This window comes from Filicampus tigris, chromosome 7, assembly GCF_054856515.1.
Source record: "Filicampus tigris isolate MCC_2025a chromosome 7, RoL_Ftig_1.0, whole genome shotgun sequence".
Lineage (NCBI taxonomy): Eukaryota > Metazoa > Chordata > Actinopteri > Syngnathiformes > Syngnathidae > Filicampus > Filicampus tigris.
Genome location: NC_141223.1, coordinates 24357757 through 24382715, shown reverse-complemented (window position 1 = coordinate 24382715; position 24959 = coordinate 24357757). Strand labels below are relative to the sequence as shown.

The 24959-nt window shown below is 43.9% G+C and overlaps 2 non-coding genes and 1 pseudogene across 2 annotated transcripts; all 3 read right to left on the bottom strand.

The window, feature by feature from the left end:
* Nucleotides 1-3102: 3102 nt before the first annotated feature.
* On the bottom strand, nucleotides 3103-3186 carry LOC147145337 (U2 spliceosomal RNA; annotated as a pseudogene).
* A 1609-nt stretch (nucleotides 3187-4795) lies between these two features.
* On the bottom strand, nucleotides 4796-4959 carry LOC147145336 (U1 spliceosomal RNA). The gene has a single exon (XR_015087704.1). It is a non-coding gene; the product is annotated as a U1 spliceosomal RNA (small nuclear RNA).
* A 2793-nt stretch (nucleotides 4960-7752) lies between these two features.
* Nucleotides 7753-7940, bottom strand: LOC147145335 (U2 spliceosomal RNA). The gene has a single exon (XR_015087653.1). It is a non-coding gene; the product is annotated as a U2 spliceosomal RNA (small nuclear RNA).
* Nucleotides 7941-24959: the final 17019 nt, after the last annotated feature.

The following is a 24959-nucleotide window of genomic DNA, read 5'->3' as shown; positions in this document are numbered from 1 at the left end:
GAAGCTATCTGGTAGTCGTCTTGTTTTGTCCAACTCATTAAAAACAGTGATTAAATCTGGTGCCAACAAGTCCCAAAAGGTCAAATAGAACTCAAGGCAGAGGCCGTCCTCTCCTGGAGACTTTGCTTTTTTGAATTGTCTTACACATTTATTTATTTCCTCTCGGGTAAAATCTTGAGTTAATAACACTTTGTCAGTCACGGTTTTCTCAATGAAATGTAATACTTCTGACATTGTCTCTGATTGAGTATCTTTCTTGTCATACAGTCTCTGGTAGTAAGTTTCGACTTCCTGGTTTATTTCACTGCTAATTTCCGTTATCACTCCATTTCCTTTTTGCAGCTTGAAGATACCCCCACCCTTGCTCATAATTTTTTTGAAGAAATACCTGGTACATTTTTCTCCTTCCTCTATTTCTTTTTCTTTGCTCCTTAATATTACACCTCTACTTTTGATATTTGCTAGAAGTCTCAGTTCCTTTTTGACCTGTTTAATTTCCTCATTAAAATTAATGCCCTTTTGTGATAAATTAAAATACCTTTGTAGTCTGTTTTGCAGGCCCAGCATGTGTTTCATTTCCTTCCTTTTTTTTTCCTTACCTGCTCTTTTAAAAAAGCTCTGAGTTCTTAGCTTTATCATTTCCCACCACTGTGCCCTCGATTCGTACAAGTCTTGAAGTGTTTGCCAGTCCTTGTACTGCTCCCTGTATTTAGCAACCAAGGCCTCATCCTCCAGCAGGGAGCAGTTCATCTTCCACAGTCCTCCTCCAATGGTGACACCAGAAGGCGGTGAAAGAGTACATGACAGTACTAGGTGGTCTGAGAAGAAAACAGGCGTTAATCTAGCATCCGTCGGTGGCCAATCACGTGTAAATATGTAGTCTATGCGAGAGGCTCTGGTGCTATCACTACTGAACCACGTGAAGCCCTCCTCTCTTGGATGCATGGTTTTAAAACAATCGACTAATTTAAAAACCCGACACATGTCATTCAGTAAAACAGATGTTTTGTCCACTTTAAAATCCTCCCCAGCTCCCTTTCTATCCCTTATATTTAAAACACAATTAAAATCCCCTCCTATAATTAATGGTGCGCGACCTAGCATGTGGGGCTGCAGGTTTTCTAAAAGTTCATACCTATCATGTTTATCATTAGACCCATAAATATTTAAAAGGTTAAAATCCTGTCCTATAAATGTTAGGTGTGCGAACAGTGCTCGTCCATTTTCCACCACCGTGCTCCTTTTAACCTCAATTTGGGAATTGTTTATTAAAATGGCCACCCCGTCATTTCGATTTTCATTTGAGCCACTCCATAATGATGGGTGTGGCCACATTTCCTCCCACTGTTTGTAATTTCTTAAAAAAGGTAGACCACATTCTTGGATTAAAAACACATCAGACTTAATAGTTTTTAAAAAGGACAAGACGTTCTGGGCTCTAATCCTTGATTTCACACTTCTAACATTTATAGTTGAGAATGTGAGAGTTGCAGGTATGATTTAAAATTAAAACACAAAAGGGAGTATTAAAACCGTCCATTAAGTTATTTCTCGAGACTGCAGTTCCTCCTTCATATGTACGGCAGGAGAGTTGGGTACATGATCATTTCTCCGAGAAACTTTTGGTGATGGTTTCTCACGCAACCTTAAATTCATGGTATTGTGACTTTTGGGCGTTGATTGCAATTTAATATTTAAAAAGGAGAGCTCATTTGGTGTGCTGCAGGGGAAAACTCTGGGCTCATCCACCTCACTGTCTGAGCTCCAAAGCTTTCCCCTCTTCTCTAAAGTCAAAGGGGACTCAGAAGACCTTTCAGATGCTAGCCTTTTGGATTTTTGTGCACAAGGGATCTGAGTGTCCTCACTGTCAGTCTGCTGTAAGATGGCTTCACTTGATTCGCTTGTGGGCGGGTCTTGCAACATGCCACTTTCTTCTGAGCTCCCTGTTGGTGGAGCCAATACATGCCCCTCCCCCTCCTCACCTGTTTCCTCTACTCCAATGACAGGTTTTGGAGGGAGATTTGAATTTTCCTGATGACTTCCAATTTGTTTGTTGCTTTCATTTCCATTAAGCTGTGGAGCCGATACACACCCCTCCCCCTCCTCACCGGTTTCCTCTACTCCAATGACAGGTTTTGGAGGGAGATTTGAATTTTTCTGATGACTTTCAATTTGTTTGTTGCCTTCATTTCCATTAAGCGGTCCCATTTCTTTTCCGGCCTTCAATTTGTTGGCAAATGATTTTGGACAATTTCTGTAGAGGTGGTTTGATTCCCCACAGAGATTGCACTTTCTGCCATTGGTACATTCTTCAAAAGTATGCCCAATTACTCTACATTTCCCACAAATGATTTGCTCACATGCTTCTGCCAGGTGCCCGTGCTCACCACATTTGTGGCAGAGCTTGGGTTGACCTTGGTAGTGGATGTAGCCTCGGTTTTCGCCCAAGACTATCATGGATGGGAGATGTTTCAGGCCCTGGAAGCCCTGAGGGTCCTGCCATTGCTGGATGGGTACCCGCCAAGCGCAATTCCAAATGCCGTCCGCATCCCTCACCTTCACAGCCTGACCTTTTACCGCGCAATATCTACCCAGCCAAAAACAAATGTCGTCTGCGTTAACTGTCTCATTGAACATTCTGACAATAACTGTTTTGGCAGCATTATCAGTCAGTTTCTCAACGTTAAACACAGAAAACTGGGCTTTTACATTTTCAAACCGGGTCCAAAATTCTCGAAGGTTTGCAGCAGAATTAAAGCTAACATCAAATCCTTTACTAAACGGCAAAGTTATTATACAATTAAGCTCATTAGCTTTAAACTTTAAGGTCTGTTGGACATATTTCCTGGAGAAGTCCAACCTGGACATCCCCGGGGTCCCTCCACCAGTGTCCTTAAAGGTGAAGCGTACACTGTGGTACCTCCGCATGCCGGCATAAGTGGCCGACATGGTGGGAGGACCACAAAATTAAAGGAAAACAAACAACTTACCGTCAGCACCCGACCTAAGAAAAAAAAAGCGATTTTCAACACAAACCGTTAGGACAATATATCCCCCTGTGAATTAGCTCTTTGCCACAACAGGCGTAGAACACACAACCAAAGGAGGTGATCGCGGATAAGAAGCGGATAAGAAAGATAAGAACAGATACTACACTTGATCTTAGCCAAAAGGCCGAGAAGCGATAACTACATATCGGCACAGGGGTCCACTTCATTCCCGACCGGATGAGCTACAGTGACGGTGACAAACGTCAAATAGCCATAACAAACACATTTACAGCCCAAACAACAACTACACGCATTTTAGGTAATGACTAGTGCAACTGTGTTGTTTTTGCCCGCCTGCAAATGAAACGAAAGCTGAGCAATTGCTGGGTACTTTGGGTTATGTGGCCCAAAGTGTCCAATAGCAAAGCAGCAATACACGTGTCGTGGACATGTCTGGTGGACACTAATTTTGCTTGCGCTGAACCCAATGATAAGTTTAGGGCTGCACGATAAATCGAAATTTAATCGACGTCGAGGTTTGACCTGGCGCAATAATCCAATCGCAAGAAAGTGTCATTTTATATTCAAAAATGTATTTTTTTCCTCCCCTTTGGTGTTTGAGTGATAGACGTATTAGCCAACCAGAATTGTCGATGCTCGGGTTTGAATGGTACTGGCCAATCTATGGGGTCATTATTGAAGCAAAACCATTTACAAATGCGCATTTCAATCCACAAATGTGTCAAAAAAATCATATCCGTAAACACAGTCACAAATGCCTATTGAGCATCCACAAATGCGTATTGAGAGTTTACCAGAGCTGGGCATTAGACCATTTTTTGTCTGTCCGGCCGCGACCCTCCACCCTTGACTTGGGTACCCTTACGGCCGCGACCCCTCGGCCATATTCATAAACATTGTCGGCCCCGTTCCGCCCTGCGACCAAAAAACAAAGCATCCACAATTGACATCTCCGCGGGAGAAATGCTCTAACGGCAGAGGCTTTTTAAAGATCATTAGCTGACTAATTTACAATTTGAACCCGCTGTGGACACGCTTCAATCTCGCCAGTAGTACTTAGCCAACGTGCGTGTGCTTACTTGCATTGCGAGCCCCGGGCTCGATTTATCGTATAATTATTTGGGTCAAACAGCAGCCAGAAGTCGTAGTCAAGTTACTTATTTATCTTCCACACGTCCCCTCCTTCAAAATAAAAGCATTCCAGCAAACCACTATACACAGCTGCTTGGCTATGGCGTATTTCACAATGCGTTAGTCATGTTAATCAATGTGGCATTTGTTTGTGTAAGAAGAGACGTGCAACAACAACGTGCGTTCAAGCGTGTTTGTGTTTCCTTATTTTCACATCACGTAACCCGCGCCTCCCACCTACAACTGGGGCATACTATTACAAGAGGAGGCGGGGGGTGCTGAGGGGCAATACCACAATCCCTATAACATCAGTTGTCGCTCGCGTCGACGCGGGAGTAGAAAGAAGCCTAAAAAGAAGCCTTTCACCGAGTAGGCTGAGATTAAATTCCGCCGCCCAGCGAGCACGTCGCACCCATGAGGGCCGATTAGTGGGCCTGACTAAAAGCCACTTGCTTAGTCCAGCTATTTTTTAAAAATTTGTCAGCCGACACCAACCACCCCCCGGCCCAAAAAACGGGCATGCGGCGGGGCCTGAGGGTCCGTTTGACAAAATGGTTATGCCACAATTACTATCTGACAGATGTATCCTACGATGCGCATCATGAAGAAGAAGAAGAAGAAATTGACAGGTGTGTTGATTTTGACAAAGTTATCAGGGGATAGCGCGAACGCAGTCCCCCACTACCAGAAATTGTGCAGTCGAGATTCCCACATTTGGGGAATTGGCAGAGGTCAGCACAGCCAGAGTGCAATGGCTGAGCCTCACCCTGGATGAACCACCTTCTTGATCATGGTATCTCCCCTGCCAGGTAAGTATGAGTTGTCCTACTCACCAAGGACAACCTCTTTCGCACACACAGCTTCTTCAGTCACGGCTCATCTGCGAGACACGTGTCGACACATACGCACACATTCACACTGGATGATGCCTCACTCTTCCACCGGTTTAACCCTCCTGCGGTATTTGACCATTTCTTGGATATTTCAGATCAAAGAATTTTACATCAAAGCCAAAGCATAAAAAAAATAACACGAGGAAGCTGAACTTTCACCCAGATGGTCAGAACATGCCGAAGTTCAAAATGGCACCATGCTGTCATTTTTAAAATGAGTCCTGCATGAGTTAGCTGGTTTCATTGTTTTAACTACGCAGGACGTATTTTGCCATTTTTTGTCCCATTGACTCCCATTAAACAGCATGGTTTTGGACTTACTGTAAACCTGGTGTGTTTTCGTGCATTTTCAATGAATACCCGATGAGTACATTGTGTGACGGGTCTACTAAACCGTGAAAATCGAAAATTGGAGTTTAGAGTGTTAACAGCCCTAATCCACCATGTGGCGCTAAAGGACAACTAATGATTTTGCTTCGAGATGACGTATGTGCTTGTGGCATGAGTTTGCGTGAGTCGATTTGTTGTGTGTGTGCGTGCGTGCACATACAGGAATATACACTCACGTACACGTGCCTCAGCCGTGCGCGCGTGTGCAAGTGAAAACGCGCGCTCATATTGGAAAATGAAAATGCTGTATGCAAATCTCATTGCTTTCGCTGATGTATGCGCTGTGGGAGTGGCGCTCCATGCATAAAAAGCTGTATTGTGATTGACAAGAAACGTATGTGCATGCGTGCGTGCGCGAGCGCGTGAGCGTGTGTGTGCGTGTGTGCGTGCGTGCGTGTGTGTTTGTGAGATGAATGGGACAGTTATGACAGAGTATTTTAGTGAAGTAAGAGTACTTACCAAATGTTCATGTGTGGATATGAATGTGTGCGCGTGCATGTGCGTGCATGTGCACATGCACGGACGTTCACTCGCACTCAAGACTTTCAGGCTGTGTACGTGTGTCTGCTTACATCAGCCCACAGACTTATACTGTGCAGTGAGAGTTTATGAGTCCCATTCTAAATCATGATTTTTGATGCATTGTAAACCTGATGTGTTTTCGTGCATTTTTCAATGATTACCGAATGAAACTATTGTGTGACGAGTGCACTACGCAGCCAAAGTATAAAATTAGTGTTGAGAGTGTGAACAGCCCTAATCCTCCAGGTGGCGCCAAGATAAGAACCTTCTGATTATGCTGGGGTCATCCCAGTAGCGTTTCTGCTTCCGGGGTGACATTGGCTGCCATTTGCTAAATTTTGCTTTGCCTTTTGCTGTGCCTTTTCAGACGTGTGTAAGTACACGCACATACGTTCACACGCGCCAGCCGTGCACGTGTGCAAAGGAATACGTGCGGTTGTGCTGGAGCTTAGAGGAATTTCACTTTAGGGGTTTGGCGGATGTCTTAACTACTTCATTATTTGTACCAAATTCAAATGATGTGTAGAGAGAGCGAGAGGGAACCAAATGAACATTAGAGTTTATTAACAATTGACTATTAATGACAAACAATTGGTTATTAATGAGTTGAGCCCCCGAATTAGTTAAATAATAAAATGTTCTGGCCAACGTTGCCGCGGTTACTGGAGGTTCTCCGCCGGCGAGTGAGCGAGTGCAACTGCTGCCGAACGTCGGGGAGGAGCTCCGCTGTCGGGGGCGGCCGACCGTTGTGACGACGGTGGACTCCGAAGACGCTGCCCAATCCAGCCGAGGCTCACAGCCTGCGCCTGCAGACGTGAAGACGTGCAGTGAGAACTTTAACTAAACGCACTTGTTGACTGAATGGTTCAGGGAATTTTGAAGAAAAAAAGCCAAAAATATTTTTTTAATTATATCAACTACAACCACGGCAAAGAGACTGTTGACCACCTGGATTAGTTGTCAGAGTTTGTTGTGATTAGATAGGATGGATAGATAGATAGATAGATAGATCGATAGAGAGAGAGAGAGATAGATAAAGAGATAGATACATAGATGGATAGAAACTATATATGTATGGAAGATAGAGAGAGAGAGATAGATAAAGAGAGAGATAGATAGATAGATGAATAGAAACTATATATGTATGGATTTGTCTGGTGCCACTGAACATTTTGAAAGTGAGAAAATATTCAGAAAAGATTGTGTCCATTTTTTGGTCAAAATACCGCAAGAGGCAGAAGGGTTGAATAGTATCGTTCAGTCAGTACATTACCTAAACCATTAGGAATGAGGTAAAATGAATCTGCAAAAACATTCCCATCATGCCTTGCTTCACTTCTACCAAGAATTCAAAGCGGGAATTGTCCCAGCCCCCATGCTTCACTTCCTGTTTCTTTGTGTGGTCAGGAACATAATTTTACGCTGCTGACATCGAGTGGTGTAACAGCATTTTAATAAAATTTGAAGTATGACAAATATCCTTTTTTACTTTAGCTCTTTTTGGAGTAGCGTGGGCAGAGCAAGACAATGTTTTCTTATGGTGGGAAACAAAGGTCTTTCTTGATAAAACTATGACTTTGTATTCTTTTAATTGTTTTTCTATCTTGTAAGGGAAAAAGATTAAAATAAAATACTAAACTATATCCTTCTGAAATGATATTGCAAACTTTCAACATCAGAAGTCTTGCCTTCACTTCTTAGGATACTGCGACATGGGGCATTCGTAATCATGAGTATTGGCTGCAAAGACCGAAACACCACCGTGAAACGTCAGACCAAGTTTAATGCTTGTTGTTAACCAGCAGAGGGGGTGCACCATTCCTGGAGATACTGCAATACCAGGTCGATGCATGGAGTGGACGGAGCAAGCCCCTTTTCCATCTCCCAGTTCCAAAAATCAATTTAATATATAGTCCCCAGATAGGAGACGTATCAGATATTGAACTGATAAGAACAGATTTTTTTTCTTTTGAACAAGTTTTATTGTTACAATGGACAAATGTTAGTCACATCTCTCCAATATGGAGCAAAGCTCTATTCACAAAACAACATGTTCAAACAATATCCTTGTTAGCTTAAAAGTCATCATGTTAACCTTTATAATACCAGGTAAACTATGCATAATATACTGAAATTTAAAAGACAGATTAGATAGAACATATCAAGCCTGTTGTACAGAAGCGTAGTGTCCTTAGTAATTGGGACCTCATCCTACCCTTTCAAACAGCATTCCTCCGGTCCTCTCAGGGCGCCCATAGGAGTTCCTCACCCCTCTTGTTCCTTTTCAGCAGTCTCTCCCGGTGAACCAGACCGTCGCTGCCAAGACCTTTTATGTGTAGCTTCGGTTCCCTCCTCCGGGTGGGCACAGACGACTCTTCTTGGTGGCTGCGTCCTTGGCCTGCCGCCAGCAGCTGTCAGGGTAGCTGCGGCCATTCGGAGCACAGCCACAGGGGGGGTCTGTCTGTGTCTCCTTACCAGCAAGTTTCTGGAGGTCCAGATCACATCAATCAATCAATCAATCAATCACATTTTATTTATATAGCACTTTTCATACATAAAAATGCAACTCAAAGTGCTTTAAAACATTCAAAGCAAAACATAGAATTATCTTCAATCAAAAGAAAAGATAAATTATTTAAAAGTTGTTGAAAGCCAAACTAAAAAGGTGTGTCTTGAGCTTCCTCTTAAAAATATCAACAGTCTCTGCAGACCTGACATCCTCTGGCAGGCTATTCCAAAGGTGAGGACCAAAATGGCTGAATGCAGCCTCGCCATGCATTTTGGTCCTCACCCTTGGAATAAATAAAAGGCCGGCGCCAGAGGACCTCAGGATCCGCGAGGGCTGGTATGATAAAAGCAAATCAGATAAATAAGATGGCCCAAGACCATTAACACATTTATAAACTAATAAAAGTACTTTAAAATCGATCCTGAAACACACAGGGAGCCAATGCAGCAATTTCACAACTGGCGTAATGTGCTCCCGCCCTCTGGTTCTCGTCAGCACCCGAGCGGCTGAATTCTGCAGTAGTTGCAGTGGTGAAATGCTCTTTTTCGGGAGGCCAGAGAGCAGGGCATTACAGTAATCTAAACGACAGGAAATAAAGGCATGCATCAGCACTTCCGTGTTAGCCTGAGAGAGAAACGGGCGGACTCTGGCGATATTCTTAAGGTGATAAAAACCAATCTTGGTTACATTTTTAATATGAGGAATAAAACTGAGCTCAGAGTCAAAAATGACGCCAAGGTTCTTCACACTGTGTGAGGGATTAAAAATGTGTAGTTTTGGTAAAAGCTTCTCTCTCTGACCTTCGGGACCGATAACTAAAACCTCAGTCTTGTCCTCATTGAGCTGTAGGAAATTATCTGCCATCCATGACTTGATATCTAAAATGCAATTTAAAAGGGTATCAATGGGTCCTGTGTCATCAGGAGACACGGCAATATACAGCTGCGTGTCATCAGCATAGCTGTGAAAGCTGATGCCGTGTCCCCTGATGACATCCCCGAGGGGAAGCATATAAAGATTAAAAAGTAAGGGGCCTAAAATCGAACCTTGAGGAACCCCACATTTAATTTCATGAGTTTTAGAGGAACAAGTATCCATACTTACAAAGAAATATCGGTCTGCGAGATAGGAATAAAACCAGTCAAAAACAGTACCAGAGATGCCCACTAGATTTTTAAGTCTATTTAATAAAATTTGGTGATCTACTGTATCAAAAGCAGCGCTTAGATCCAGTAGCACCAAGACTGTGAGTTTTCTCACGTCTGCAGTGCACCTAATATCATTTAAGATCCTTAAAAGAGCAGTCTCCGTACTGTGGTTCATCCTAAAACCAGATTGATATTTCTCCAAAATATTATTTGTATTTAAAAAATGATTCAACTGGATGAAAACCAGTTTTTCTAAAATCTTACTTAAAAACGGTAAGTTGGATACGGGTCTGTAGTTATTAAAAACGCTCGGGTCAGAACCGCTCTTCTTCAGAAGGGGCTTCACCACCGCCGTTTTAAAGGCAGCGGGGAAGACGCCTGTCTGAAGAGAGCAATTGACTATATTTAAAATTTGTTCTTCAAAAAATCCATAAAATGTCTTAAAAAGAAATGTGGGAATTGGATCCAAAAGGCAGGTTGTTGGGTTTACCTGGGAGAAAACTCGAACAAGTGTCCTTGCATCAACCAGGGCAAAACTTTCCAGTGTTTCCTCATGTAAATATGATTGTCCGGGTTTATTAAAACTTGTGTTTTGACGGGCTAAAAGACTGGATCTTATGTCATCGATTTTACGTCTGAAGTGGTCTGCAAAGTCCTCACAGAGAGCATCTGTTGGTCTCTGTGGGGACTTATTAAAATCAGAACTAGTTAAAAGTTCAAAGGTGGAGAAGAGAACCCTGGGGTTGTTTTTATTGACTGTAATGAGGTTTGAGAAATAGGAAGATCTTGCCAGTTTTACTGTTTTATTGTAGGATTTCAGTTGTTCGCATAAAATTTCATAGTGTACTGTAAGTTTACTTTTTCTCCACCTCCTCTCTGCACTCCTGCATTTTCTCTTTGATATTTTGATAGCATTGTTTCTCCACGGGGGTACAGTCTTTGTTTTTGTTGTTTTAATTAAAAGTGGAGCTACTGAATCTAATGATGATTTAAGATGTAGGTTAAAATTGTCAACAATAAGATCACAGGGTGCAGGTAAAATGTCAGCAGGAGTGTTTTTTAAGATCTCGATAAAATTTGCAGCCACCTCAGAAGATAGGTAGCGTTTCTTCACTGTTCTGACCGGGACTGCTAGATGGTTAAAACTGGCGATGTTAAAATAGACACAGTAGTGGTCTGACACTGCCAAGTCGACAACAGAGGACACACCAGCAGACAAGCCATAGGTTATAACCAAATCCAGGGTGTGTCCTCTGTTGTGAGTTGGCTGCAAGACGTGCTGTTTAAAATCCAAGCAGTTTAAAAGGTTTGAAAAATCTCTGGATAGTGGGTCCGAGATGTTGTCCATGTGTATATTAAAATCGCCAGTTATTAATATCCTGTTATAACTGGAATATAAAATGGATAAGAATTCTGAAAATTCTGTAATAAAAGAAGTGGAATGATGGGGAGGTCTATAGACGGTAATGCAGAGAATAGGGGGACCGCTAAAAACAAAGGCATGGTGTTCAAACGATAAATAGCTGCTAAAAATGATCTCCTTTGATAAAAGAGTATTAATAAAAATTGATGCAGTCCCGCCTCCTCTTTTGCCATCCCTTGTAGAAAATAAAAAGTTAAAATTCGGTGGGCAAGCCTCGTTGAGAGCAACTGGAGCATCTGTACCAAGCCATGTCTCAGACAAAAGTATACCATGTAAATTATTGTCTAAAATCAGGTCGTTTATGATAAAAGTTTTGTTTAAAAGGGAGCGTACGTTCAGCACGGCCAGATTAATTATTGTGCTGGACGTGCGCTCATGGTGGTACGAATGAGCAGTATTAACATATACTAGGTTACCACTGTTAAAACCACGTTGTTTGTGTGTGCAAGGGAAGCGTCTGCCGGTGATGGTTTCAATGGGAAAATTGTCCGATAGTGGTAATGATAATGAGGGCCTGCAGGGGGAGCTAGTGAGGGTGGTGGTACTGTGAGCAGCTGGTATTGGCCTGTAAGTGATGGTAGTGACATTGTCATTGCAGCGTTTATGAGTAGAAGAAGAAATATGATTGGTAAACAAGAGTCAGCTGGCGTCTTTGATGGCGGCGAGGGTGAGCCACTGCTTTTCAAAGTGTTCTTTAGTGTTTTCCAACTGGCTCACCCCATAGAGCACAAGCTGTGCGTTTAATGCCTCCCTTGCTGGCAAGTCCGGGAATTGTAGGTGGCCGGCTGTCGCCCACAGGTCTACAGCAGCACTGCACTCCCAGAGGAGGTGCCTCACCGACTCGTGGGCGCCACAACCAGGTTAGTAATTGGGACCTCATCCTACCCTTTCAAACAGCATTCCTCCGGTCCTCTCAGGGCGCCCATAGGAGTTCCTCACCCCTCTTGTTCCTTTTCAGCAGTCTCTCCCGGTGAACCAGACCGTCGCTGCCAAGACCTTTTATGTGTAGCTTCGGTTCCCTCCTCCGGGTGGGCACAGACGACTCTTCTTGGTGGCTGCGTCCTTGGCCTGCCGCCAGCAGCTGTCAGGGTAGCTGCGGCCATTCGGAGCACAGCCACAGGGGGGGTCTGTCTGTGTCTCCTTACCAGCAAGTTTCTGGAGGTCCAGATGGCGTCTTTGATGGCGGCGAGGGTGAGCCACTGCTTTTCAAAGTGTTCTTTAGTGTTTTCCAACTGGCTCACCCCATAGAGCACAAGCTGTGCGTTTAATGCCTCCCTTGCTGGCAAGTCCGGGAATTGTAGGTGGCCGGCTGTCGCCCACAGGTCTACAGCAGCACTGCACTCCCAGAGGAGGTGCCTCACCGACTCGTGGGCGCCACAACCAGGTCGGGGGCAATTTGAAGACGCTGACATTCCTCGGGAGTGCATAACGGACCTCACCGGGAGAATTTCATGGGCCACCATCCATGACAGGTCCCGAAGTCTGTTTGAGAGGGCAGGATGGTTGACATTGCGCCAAACCGTTGTGGGCTCACCAAATGCGAGGCCGGGAACTGGACTCACTGCTTCCCGCTTCTGCACAACAGAGATAAGAGATCTGTGATTTTTTAAAACATGACACTCTTCTTTTTCCAACTCAAACTTTCTTAAAAAATTCCTGATAAAAGAATAAAATGGTGGCAGATTAAAAGACACAGGGATTTTATGATCAGTCGGTATTAATTTTAGTTTCCGGAGGTATGAACCCATCCAGAAACGTGTCATTGCTTGACTCTTCTGGGCACTTGATGGTTCAAGCGCATTTCTCAGGTGCAGGGCTACATATTGGCTCCCCAAGAAGAGATGGAGGTCCGGCACTCCTTTTCCTCCATTTTCCTTGGTTTTCTTCATGGTGTCTCTTTTCAGTCTCTCCCACTTGGAGCCCCAGATAAAATGAAAGAAGGCGCGGTCCAAATCTAAAAGCACATTTCTTGTTGGGGTAAAAACAGAACTGGTCAATAAAAGCAAGGGTAGAATAACAGCTTTTATAATTAAAACTTTCCCCTCTATAGTCAGGTCTCTCAGCCCCCAAAAACCAAGTCTTTTTCTCACTTTCCCTATCACGTCACCCCAGTTTGTTTCCCCGCCCCCATCTTTGCCAAATTTGATCCCAAGTATTCTCTGGTCCGTTTGTATCAGTGTCAGGGGTAGTCCTGTCTTTTCTGTCGCGGTCCACGGTCCATAAAATTGTGCTTGGGTCTTAGCTCTATTGAGTTTTGACCCAGAGGCCCTTCCGTACCAGTCAGTCAAGTCCAAGGCCCTTGTCACAGATAAAAGATCTGAACACAGGATGTTAAAATCGTCCATGTACAAGATGCACTTTGTTGTAAGTCCTCCGCCCCCAGGGATACTCACCCCCTTAATCATTTTGTCCCGTCTCAAAATCTGTGCCAGTGGTTCTATGCATAAAACATAGAGGAGAGCAGATAAGGGACAGCCTTGACGCACACCTGAGTTAATCTGGACTGCTTTTGTCAAATTCCCATTAACCATGAATTTGCTGCTAATGTTCTGATACAGCAGTTCCACCCACCCTATAAACCTTTGGGGAAGACCCAATTTTTTCAATAGCCTAAAGAGGTATTGATGTGAAACTCGGTCGAAGGCCTTCTCAAAGTCCAAGTTTAAGATTACTAACCGCATATTTCTGTCTCTTGTGTAGCAAATTGTGTCCCGGATCAGCGTGAGGCTGTCTGTGATCTTCCTACCCGCTATGGCACAGGTTTGATCAGGGTCGATCAATTCGTCCAGTAAGACAGACAAACGCATAGCTAAAAGTTTACTAAAAAGTTTGCAATCAACATTTAAAAGCGTAATGGGTCGCCAGTTACCAAGGTCAGTCTTGTCTCCCTTTTTGTGCAATAGTGCGACTATCCCTACTCTGAAGCTATCTGGTAGTCGTCTTGTTTTGTCCAACTCATTAAAAACAGTGATTAAATCTGGTGCCAACAAGTCCCAAAAGGTCAAATAGAACTCAAGGCAGAGGCCGTCCTCTCCTGGAGACTTTGCTTTTTTGAATTGTCTTACACATTTATTTATTTCCTCTCGGGTAAAATCTTGAGTTAATAACACTTTGTCAGTCACGGTTTTCTCAATGAAATGTAATACTTCTGACATTGTCTCTAATTGAGTTTCTTTCTTGTCATACAGTCTCTGGTAGTAAGTTTCGACTTCCTGGTTTATTTCACTGCTAATTTCCGTTATCACTCCATTTCCTTTTTGCAGCTTGAAGATACCCCCACCCTTGCTCATAATTTTTTTGAAGAAATACCTGGTACATTTTTCTCCTTCCTCTATTTCTTTTTCTTTGCTCCTTAATATTACGCCTCTACTTTTGATATTTGCTAGAAGTCTCAGTTCCTTTTTGACCTGTTTAATTTCCTCATTAAAATTAATGCCCTTTTGTGATAAATTAAAATACCTTTGTAGTCTGTTTTGCAGGCCCAGCATGTGTTTCATTTCCTTCCTTCTTTTTTCCTTACCTGCTCTTTTAAAAAATCTCTGAGTTCTTAGCTTTATCATTTCCCACCACTGTGCCCTCGATTCGTACAAGTCTTGAAGTGTTTGCCAGTCCTTGTACTGCTCCCTGTATTTAGCAACCAAGGCCTCATCCTCCAGCAGGGAGCAGTTCATCTTCCACAGTCCTCCTCCAATGGTGACACCAGAAGGCGGTGAAAGAGTACATGACAGTACTAGGTGGTCTGAGAAGAAAACAGGCGTTAATCTAGCATCCGTCGGTGGCCAATCACGTGTAAATATGTAGTCTATGCGAGAGGCTCTGGTGCTATCACTACTGAACCACGTGAAGCCCTCCTCTCTTGGATGCATGGTTTTAAAACAATCGACTAATTTAAAAACCCGACACATGTCATTCAGTAAAACAGATGTTTTGTCCACTTTAAAATCCTCCCCAGCTCCCTTTCTATCCCTTATATTTAAAACACAATTAAAATCCCCTCCTATAATTAATGGTGCGCGACCTAGCATGTGGGGCTGCAGGTTTTCTAAAAGTTCATACCTATCATGTTTATCATTAGACCCATAAATATTTAAAAGGTTAAAATCCTGTCCTATAAATGTTAGGTGTGCGAACAGTGCTCGTCCATTTTCCACCACCGTGCTCCTTTTAACCTCAATTTGGGAATTGTTTATTAAAATGGCCACCCCGTCATTTCGATTTTCATTTGAGCCACTCCATAATGATGGGTGTGGCCACATTTCCTCCCACTGTTTGTAATTTCTTAAAAAAGGTAGACCACATTCTTGGATTAAAAACACATCAGACTTAATAGTTTTTAAAAAGGACAAGACGTTCTGGGCTCTAATCCTTGATTTCACACTTCTAACATTTATAGTTGAGAATGTGAGAGTTGCAGGTATGATTTAAAATTAAAACACAAAAGGGAGTATTAAAACCGTCCATTAAGTTATTTCTCGAGACTGCAGTTCCTCCTTCATATGTACGGCAGGAGAGTTGGGTACATGATCATTTCTCCGAGAAACTTTTGGTGATGGTTTCTCACGCAACCTTAAATTCATGGTATTGTGACTTTTGGGCGTTGATTGCAATTTAATATTTAAAAAGGAGAGCTCATTTGGTGTGCTGCAGGGGAAAACTCTGGGCTCATCCGCCTCACTGTCTGAGCTCCAAAGCTTTCCCCTCTTCTCTAAAGTCAAAGGGGACTCAGAAGACCTTTCAGATGCTAGCCTTTTGGATTTTTGTGCACAAGGGATCTGAGTGTCCTCACTGTCAGTCTGCTGTAAGATGGCTTCACTTGATTCGCTTGTGGGCGGGTCTTGCAACATGCCACTTTCTTCTGAGCTCCCTGTTGGTGGAGCCAATACATGCCCCTCCCCCTCCTCACCTGTTTCCTCTACTCCAATGACAGGTTTTGGAGGGAGATTTGAATTTTCCTGATGACTTCCAATTTGTTTGTTGCTTTCATTTCCATTAAGCTGTGGAGCCGATACACACCCCTCCCCCTCCTCACCGGTTTCCTCTACTCCAATAACAGGTTTTGGAGGGAGATTTGAATTTTTCTGATGACTTTCAATTTGTTTGTTGCCTTCATTTCCATTAAGCTGTCCCATTTCTTTTCCGGCCTTCAATTTGTTGGCAAATGATTTTGGACAATTTCTGTAGAGGTGGTTTGATTCCCCACAGAGATTGCACTTTCTGCCATTGGTACATTCTTCAAAAGTATGCCCAATTACTCTACATTTCCCACAAATGATTTGCTCACATGCTTCTGCCAGGTGCCCGTGCTCACCACATTTGTGGCAGAGCTTGGGTTGACCTTGGTAGTGGATGTAGCCTCGGTTTTCGCCCAAGACTATCATGGATGGGAGATGTTTCAGGCCCTGGAAGCCCTGAGGGTCCTGCCATTGCTGGATGGGTACCCGCCAAGTGCAATTCCAAATGCTGTCCGCATCCCTCACCTTCACAGCCTGACCTTTTACCGTGCAATATCTACCCAGCCAAAAACAAATGTCGTCTGCGTTAACTGTCTCATTGAACATTCTGACAATAACTGTTTTGGCAGCATTATCAGTCAGTTTCTCAACGTTAAACACAGAAAACTGGGCTTTTACATTTTCAAACCGGGTCCAAAATTCTCGAAGGTTTGCAGCAGAATTAAAGCTAACATCAAATCCTTTACTAAACGGCAAAGTTATTATACAATTAAGCTCATTAGCTTTAAACTTTAAGGTCTGTTGGACATATTTCCTGGAGAAGTCCAACCTGGACATCCACGGGGTCCCTCCACCAGTGTCCTTAAAGGTGAAGCGTACACTGTGGTGCCTCCGCATGCCGGCATAAGTGGCCGACATGGTGGGAGGACCACAAAATTAAAGGAAAACAAACAACTTACCGTCAGCACCCGACCTAAGAAAAAAAAGCGATTTTCAACACAATCCGTTAGGACAATATATCCCCCTGTGAATTAGCTCTTTGCCACAACAGGCGTAGAACACACAACCAAAGGAGGTGATCGCGGACTTGGCCAAAGATAAGAACAGATTTTTTCTTTTGAACAAGTTTTATTGTTACAATGGACAAATGTTAGTCACATCTCTCCAATATGGAGCACAGCTCTATTCACAAAACAACATGTTCAAACAATATCCTTGTTAGCTTAAAAGTCATCATGTTAACCTTAATAATACCAGGTAAACTATGCATAATATACTGAAATTTAAAAGACAGATTAGATAGAACATATCGAGCCTGTTGTACAGAAGCGTAGTGTCCTTAGTAATTGGGACCTCATCCTACCCTTTCAAACAGCATTCCTCCGGTCCTCTCAGGGCGCCCATAGGAGTTCCTCACCCCTCTTGTTCCTTTTCAGCAGTCTCTCCCGGTGAACCAGACCGTCGCTGCCAAGACCTTTTATGTGTAGCTTCGGTTCCCTCCTCCGGGTGGGCACAGACGACTCTTCTTGGTGGCTGCGTCCTTGGCCTGCCGCCAGCAGCTGTCAGGGTAGCTGCGGCCATTCGGAGCACAGCCACAGGGGGGGTCTGTCTGTGTCTCCTTACCAGCAAGTTTCTGGAGGTCCAGATGGCGTCTTTGATGGCGGCGAGGGTGAGCCACTGCTTTTCAAAGTGTTCTTTAGGGTTTTCCAACTGGCTCACCCCATAGAGCACAAGCTGTGCGTTTAATGCCTCCCTTGCTGGCAAGTCCGGGAATTGTAGGTGGCCGGCTGTCGCCCACAGGTCTACAGCAGCACTGCACTCCCAGAGGAGGTGCCTCACCGACTCGTGGGCGCCACAACCAGGTCGGGGGCAATTTGAAGACGCTGACATTCCTCGGGATTGCATAACGGACCTCACCGGGAGAATTTCATGGGCCACCATCCATGACAGGTCCCGAAGTCTGTTTGAGAGGGCAGGATGGTTGACATTGCGCCAAACCGTTGTGGGCTCACCAAATGCGAGGCCGGGAACTGGACTCACTGCTTCCCGCTTCTGCACAACAGAGATAAGAGATCTGTGATTTTTTAAAACATGACACTCTTCTTTTTCCAACTCAAACTTTCTTAAAAAATTCCTGATAAAAGAATAAAATGGTGGCAGATTAAAAGACACAGGGATTTTATGATCAGTCGGTATTAATTTTAGTTTCCGGAGGTATGAACCCATCCAGAAACGTGTCATTGCTTGGCTCTTCTGGGCACTTGATGGTTCAAGCGCATTTCTCAGGTGCAGGGCTACATATTGGCTCCCCAAGAAGAGATGGAGGTCCGGCACTCCTTTTCCTCCATTTTCCTTGGTTTTCTTCATGGTGTCTCTTTTCAGTCTCTCCCACTTGGAGCCCCAGATAAAATGAAAGAAGGCGCGGTCCAAATCTAAAAGCACATTTCTTGTTGGGGTAAAAACAGAACTGGTCAATAAAAGCAAGGGTAGAATAACAGCTTTTATAATTAAAACTTTCCCCTCTATAGTCAGGTCTCTCAGCCCCCAAAAACCAAGTCTTTTTCTCACTTTCCCTATCACGTCACCCCAGTTTGTTTCCCCGCCCCCATCTTTGCCAAATTTGATCCCAAGTATTCTCTGGTCCGTTTGTATCAGTGTCAGGGGTAGTCCTGTCTTTTCTGTCGCGGTCCACGGTCCATAAAATTGTGCTTGGGTCTTAGCTCTATTGAGTTTTGACCCAGAGGCCCTTCCGTACCAGTCAGTCAAGTCCAAGGCCCTTGTCACAGATAAAAGATCTGAACACAGGATGTTAAAATCGTCCATGTACAAGATGCACTTTGTTGTAAGTCCTCCGCCCCCAGGGATACTCACCCCCTTAATCATTTTGTCCCGTCTCAAAATCTGTGCCAGTGGTTCTATGCATAAAACATAGAGGAGAGCAGATAAGGGACAGCCTTGACGCACACCTGAGTTAATCTGGACTGCTTTTGTCAAGTTCCCATTAACCATGAATTTGCTGCTAATGTTCTGATACAGCAGTTCCACCCACCCTATAAACCTTTGGGGAAGACCCAATTTTTTCAATAGCCTAAAGAGGTATTGATGTGAAACTCGGTCGAAGGCCTTCTCAAAGTCCAAGTTTAAGATTACTAACCGCATATTTCTGTCTCTTGTGTAGCAAATTGTGTCACGGATCAGCGTGAGGCTGTCTGTGATCTTCCTACCCGCTATGGCACAGGTTTGATCAGGGTCGATCAATTCGTCCAGTAAGACAGACAAACGCATAGCTAAAAGTTTACTAAAAAGTTTGCAATCAACATTTAAAAGCGTAATGGGTCGCCAGTTACCAAGGTCAGTCTTGTCTCCCTTTTTGTGCAATAGTGCGACTATCCCTACTCTGAAGCTATCTGGTAGTCGTCTTGTTTTGTCCAACTCATTAAAAACAGTGATTAAATCTGGTGCCAACAAGTCCCAAAAGGTCAAATAGAACTCAAGGCAGAGGCCGTCCTCTCCTGGAGACTTTGCTTTTTTGAATTGTCTTACACATTTATTTATTTCCTCTCGGGTAAAATCTTGAGTTAATAACACTTTGTCAGTCACGGTTTTCTCAATGAAATGTAATACTTCTGACATTGTCTCTAATTGAGTATCTTTCTTGTCATACAGTCTCTGGTAGTAAGTTTCGACTTCCTGGTTTATTTCACTGCTAATTTCCGTTATCACTCCATTTCCTTTTTGCAGCTTGAAGATACCCCCACCCTTGCTCATAATTTTTTTGAAGAAATACCTGGTACATTTTTCTCCTTCCTCTATTTCTTTTTCTTTGCTCCTTAATATTACGCCTCTACTTTTGATATTTGCTAGAAGTCTCAGTTCCTTTTTGACCTGTTTAATTTCCTCATTAAAATTAATGCCCTTTTGTGATAAATTAAAATACCTTTGTAGTCTGTTTTGCAGGCCCAGCATGTGTTTCATTTCCTTCCTTCTTTTTTCCTTACCTGCTCTTTTAAAAAAGCTCTGGGTTCTTAGCTTTATCATTTCCCACCACTGTGCCCTCGATTCGTACAAGTCTTGAAGTGTTTGCCAGTCCTTGTACTGCTCCCTGTATTTAGCAACCAAGGCCTCATCCTCCAGCAGGGAGCAGTTCATCTTCCACAGTCCTCCTCCAATGGTGACACCAGAAGGCGGTGAAAGAGTACATGACAGTACTAGGTGGTCTGAGAAGAAAACAGGCGTTAATCTAGCATCCGTCGGTGGCCAATCACGTGTAAATATGTAGTCTATGCGAGAGGCTCTGGTGCTATCACTACTGAACCACGTGAAGCCCTCCTCTCTTGGATGCATGGTTTTAAAACAATCGACTAATTTAAAAACCCGACACATGTCATTCAGTAAAACAGATGTTTTGTCCACTTTAAAATCCTCCCCAGCTCCCTTTCTATCCCTTATATTTAAAACACAATTAAAATCCCCTCCTATAATTAATGGTGCGCGACCTAGCATGTGGGGCTGCAGGTTTTCTAAAAGTTCATACCTATCATGTTTATCATTAGACCCATAAATATTTAAAAGGTTAAAATCCTGTCCTATAAATGTTAGGTGTGCGAACAGTGCTCGTCCATTTTCCACCACCGTGCTCCTTTTAACCTCAATTTGGGAATTGTTTATTAAAATGGCCACCCCGTCATTTCGATTTTCATTTGAGCCACTCCATAATGATGGGTGTGGCCACATTTCCTCCCACTGTTTGTAATTTCTTAAAAAAGGTAGACCACATTCTTGGATTAAAAACACATCAGACTTAATAGTTTTTAAAAAGGACAAGACGTTCTGGGCTCTAATCCTTGATTTCACACTTCTAACATTTATAGTTGAGAATGTGAGAGTTGCAGGTATGATTTAAAATTAAAACACAAAAGGGAGTATTAAAACCGTCCATTAAGTTATTTCTCGAGACTGCAGTTCCTCCTTCATATGTACGGCAGGAGAGTTGGGTACATGATCATTTCTCCGAGAAACTTTTGGTGATGGTTTCTCACGCAACCTTAAATTCATGGTATTGTGACTTTTGGGCGTTGATTGCAATTTAATATTTAAAAAGGAGAGCTCATTTGGTGTGCTGCAGGGAAAAACTCTGGGCTCATCCACCTCACTGTCTGAGCTCCAAAGCTTTCCCCTCTTCTCTAAAGTCAAAGGGGACTCAGAAGACCTTTCAGATGCTAGCCTTTTGGATTTTTGTGCACAAGGGATCTGAGTGTCCTCACTGTCAGTCTGCTGTAAGATGGCTTCACTTGATTCGCTTGTGGGCGGGTCTTGCAACATGCCACTTTCTTCTGAGCTCCCTGTTGGTGGAGCCAATACATGCCCCTCCCCCTCCTCACCTGTTTCCTCTACTCCAATGACAGGTTTTGGAGGGAGATTTGAATTTTCCTGATGACTTCCAATTTGTTTGTTGCTTTCATTTCCATTAAGCTGTGGAGCCGATACACACCCCTCCCCCTCCTCACCGGTTTCCTCTACTCCAATAACAGGTTTTGGAGGGAGATTTGAATTTTTCTGATGACTTTCAATTTGTTTGTTGCCTTCATTTCCATTAAGCTGTCCCATTTCTTTTCCGGCCTTCAATTTGTTGGCAAATGATTTTGGACAATTTCTGTAGAGGTGGTTTGATTCCCCACAGAGATTGCACTTTCTGCCATTGGTACATTCTTCAAAAGTATGCCCAATTACTCTACATTTCCCACAAATGATTTGCTCACATGCTTCTGCCAGGTGCCCGTGCTCACCACATTTGTGGCAGAGCTTGGGTTGACCTTGGTAGTGGATGTAGCCTCGGTTTTCGCCCAAGACTATCATGGATGGGAGATGTTTCAGGCCCTGGAAGCCCTGAGGGTCCTGCCATTGCTGGATGGGTACCTGCCAAGCGCAATTCCAAATGCCGTCCGCATCCCTCACCTTCACAGCCTGACCTTTTACCGCGCAATATCTACCCAGCCAAAAACAAATGTCGTCTGCGTTAACTGTCTCATTGAACATTCTGACAATAACTGTTTTGGCAGCATTATCAGTCAGTTTCTCAACGTTAAACACAGAAAACTGGGCTTTTACATTTTCAAACCGGGTCCAAAATTCTCGAAGGTTTGCAGCAGAATTAAAGCTAACATCAAATCCTTTACTAAACGGCAAAGTTATTATACAATTAAGCTCATTAGCTTTAAACTTTAAGGTCTGTTGGACATATTTCCTGGAGAAGTCCAACCTGGACATCCCCGGGGTCCCTCCACCAGTGTCCTTAAAGGTGAAGCGTACACTGTGGTACCTCCGCATGCCGGCATAAGTGGCCGACATGGTGGGAGGACCACAAAATTAAAGGAAAACAAACAACTTACCGCCAGCACCCGACCTAAGAAAAAAAAGCGATTTTCAACACAAACCGTTAGGACAATATATCCCCCTGTGAATTAGCTCTTTGCCACAACAGGCGTAGAACACACAACCAAAGGAGGTGATCGCGGACTTAGCCAAAGATAAGAACAGATTTTTTTTTTCTTTTGAACAAGTTTTATTGTTACAATGGACAAATGTTAGTCACATCTCTCCAATATGGAGCACAGCTCTATTCACAAAACAACATGTTCAAACAATATCCTTGTTAGCTTAAAAGTCATCATGTTAACCTTAATAATACCAGGTAAACTATGCATAATATACTGAAATTTAAAAGACAGATTAGATAGAACATATCGAGCCTGTTGTACAGAAGCGTAGTGTCCTTAGTAATTGGGACCTCATCCTACCCTTTCAAACAGCATTCCTCCGGTCCTCTCAGGGCGCCCATAGGAGTTCCTCACCCCTCTTGTTCCTTTTCAGCAGTCTCTCCCGGTGAACCAGACCGTCGCTGCCAAGACCTTTTATGTGTAGCTTCGGTTCCCTCCTCCGGGTGGGCACAGACGACTCTTCTTGGTGGCTGCGTCCTTGGCCTGCCGCCAGCAGCTGTCAGGGTAGCTGCGGCCATTCGGAGCACAGCCACAGGGGGGGTCTGTCTGTGTCTCCTTACCAGCAAGTTTCTGGAGGTCCAGATGGCGTCTTTGATGGCGGCGAGGGTGAGCCACTGCTTTTCAAAGTGTTCTTTAGGGTTTTCCAACTGGCTCACCCCATAGAGCACAAGCTGTGCGTTTAATGCCTCCCTTGCTGGCAAGTCCGGGAATTGTAGGTGGCCGGCTGTCGCCCACAGGTCTACAGCAGCACTGCACTCCCAGAGGAGGTGCCTCACCGACTCGTGGGCGCCACAACCAGGTCGGGGGCAATTTGAAGACGCTGACATTCCTCGGGAGTGCATAACGGACCTCACCGGGAGAATTTCATGAGCCACCATCCATGACAGGTCCCGAAGTCTGTTTGAGAGGGCAGGATGGTTGACATTGCGCCAAACCGTTGTGGGCTCACCAAATGCGAGGCCGGGAACTGGACTCACTGCTTCCCGCTTCTGCACAACAGAGATAAGAGATCTGTGATTTTTTAAAACATGACACTCTTCTTTTTCCAACTCAAACTTTCTTAAAAAATTCCTGATAAAAGAATAAAATGGTGGCAGATTAAAAGACACAGGGATTTTATGATCAGTCGGTATTAATTTTAGTTTCCGGAGGTATGAACCCATCCAGAAACGTGTCATTGCTTGGCTCTTCTGGGCACTTGATGGTTCAAGCGCATTTCTCAGGTGCAGGGCTACATATTGGCTCCCCAAGAAGAGATGGAGGTCCGGCACTCCTTTTCCTCCATTTTCCTTGGTTTTCTTCATGGTGTCTCTTTTCAGTCTCTCCCACTTGGACCCCCAGATAAAATGAAAGAAGGCGCGGTCCAAATCTAAAAGCACATTTCTTGTTGGGGTAAAAACAGAACTGGTCAATAAAAGCAAGGGTAGAATAACAGCTTTTATAATTAAAACTTTCCCCTCTATAGTCAGGTCTCTCAGCCCCCAAAAACCAAGTCTTTTTCTCACTTTCCCTATCACGTCACCCCAGTTTGTTTCCCCGCCCCCATCTTTGCCAAATTTGATCCCAAGTATTCTCTGGTCCGTTTGTATCAGTGTCAGGGGTAGTCCTGTCTTTTCTATCGCGGTCCACGGTCCATAAAATTGTGCTTGGGTCTTAGCTCTATTGAGTTTTGACCCAGAGGCCCTTCCGTACCAGTCAGTCAAGTCCAAGGCCCTTGTCACAGATAAAAGATCTGAACACAGGATGTTAAAATCGTCCATGTACAAGATGCACTTTGTTGTAAGTCCTCCGCCCCCAGGGATACTCACCCCCTTAATCATTTTGTCCCGTCTCAAAATCTGTGCCAGTGGTTCTATGCATAAAACATAGAGGAGAGCAGATAAGGGACAGCCTTGACGCACACCTGAGTTAATCTGGACTGCTTTTGTCAAATTCCCATTAACCATGAATTTGCTGCTAATGTTCTGATACAGCAGTTCCACCCACCCTATAAACCTTTGGGGGAGACCCAATTTTTTCAATAGCCTAAAGAGGTATTGATGTGAAACTCGGTCGAAGGCCTTCTCAAAGTCCAAGTTTAAGATTACTAACCGCATATTTCTGTCTCTTGTGTAGCAAATTGTGTCACGGATCAGCGTGAGGCTGTCTGTGATCTTCCTACCCGCTATGGCACAGGTTTGATCAGGGTCGATCAATTCGTCCAGTAAGACAGACAAACGCATAGCTAAAAGTTTACTAAAAAGTTTGCAATCAACATTTAAAAGCGTAATGGGTCGCCAGTTACCAAGGTCAGTCTTGTCTCCCTTTTTGTGCAATAGTGCGACTATCCCTACTCTGAAGCTATCTGGTAGTCGTCTTGTTTTGTCCAACTCATTAAAAACAGTGATTAAATCTGGTGCCAACAAGTCCCAAAAGGTCAAATAGAACTCAAGGCAGAGGCCGTCCTCTCCTGGAGACTTTGCTTTTTTGAATTGTCTTACACA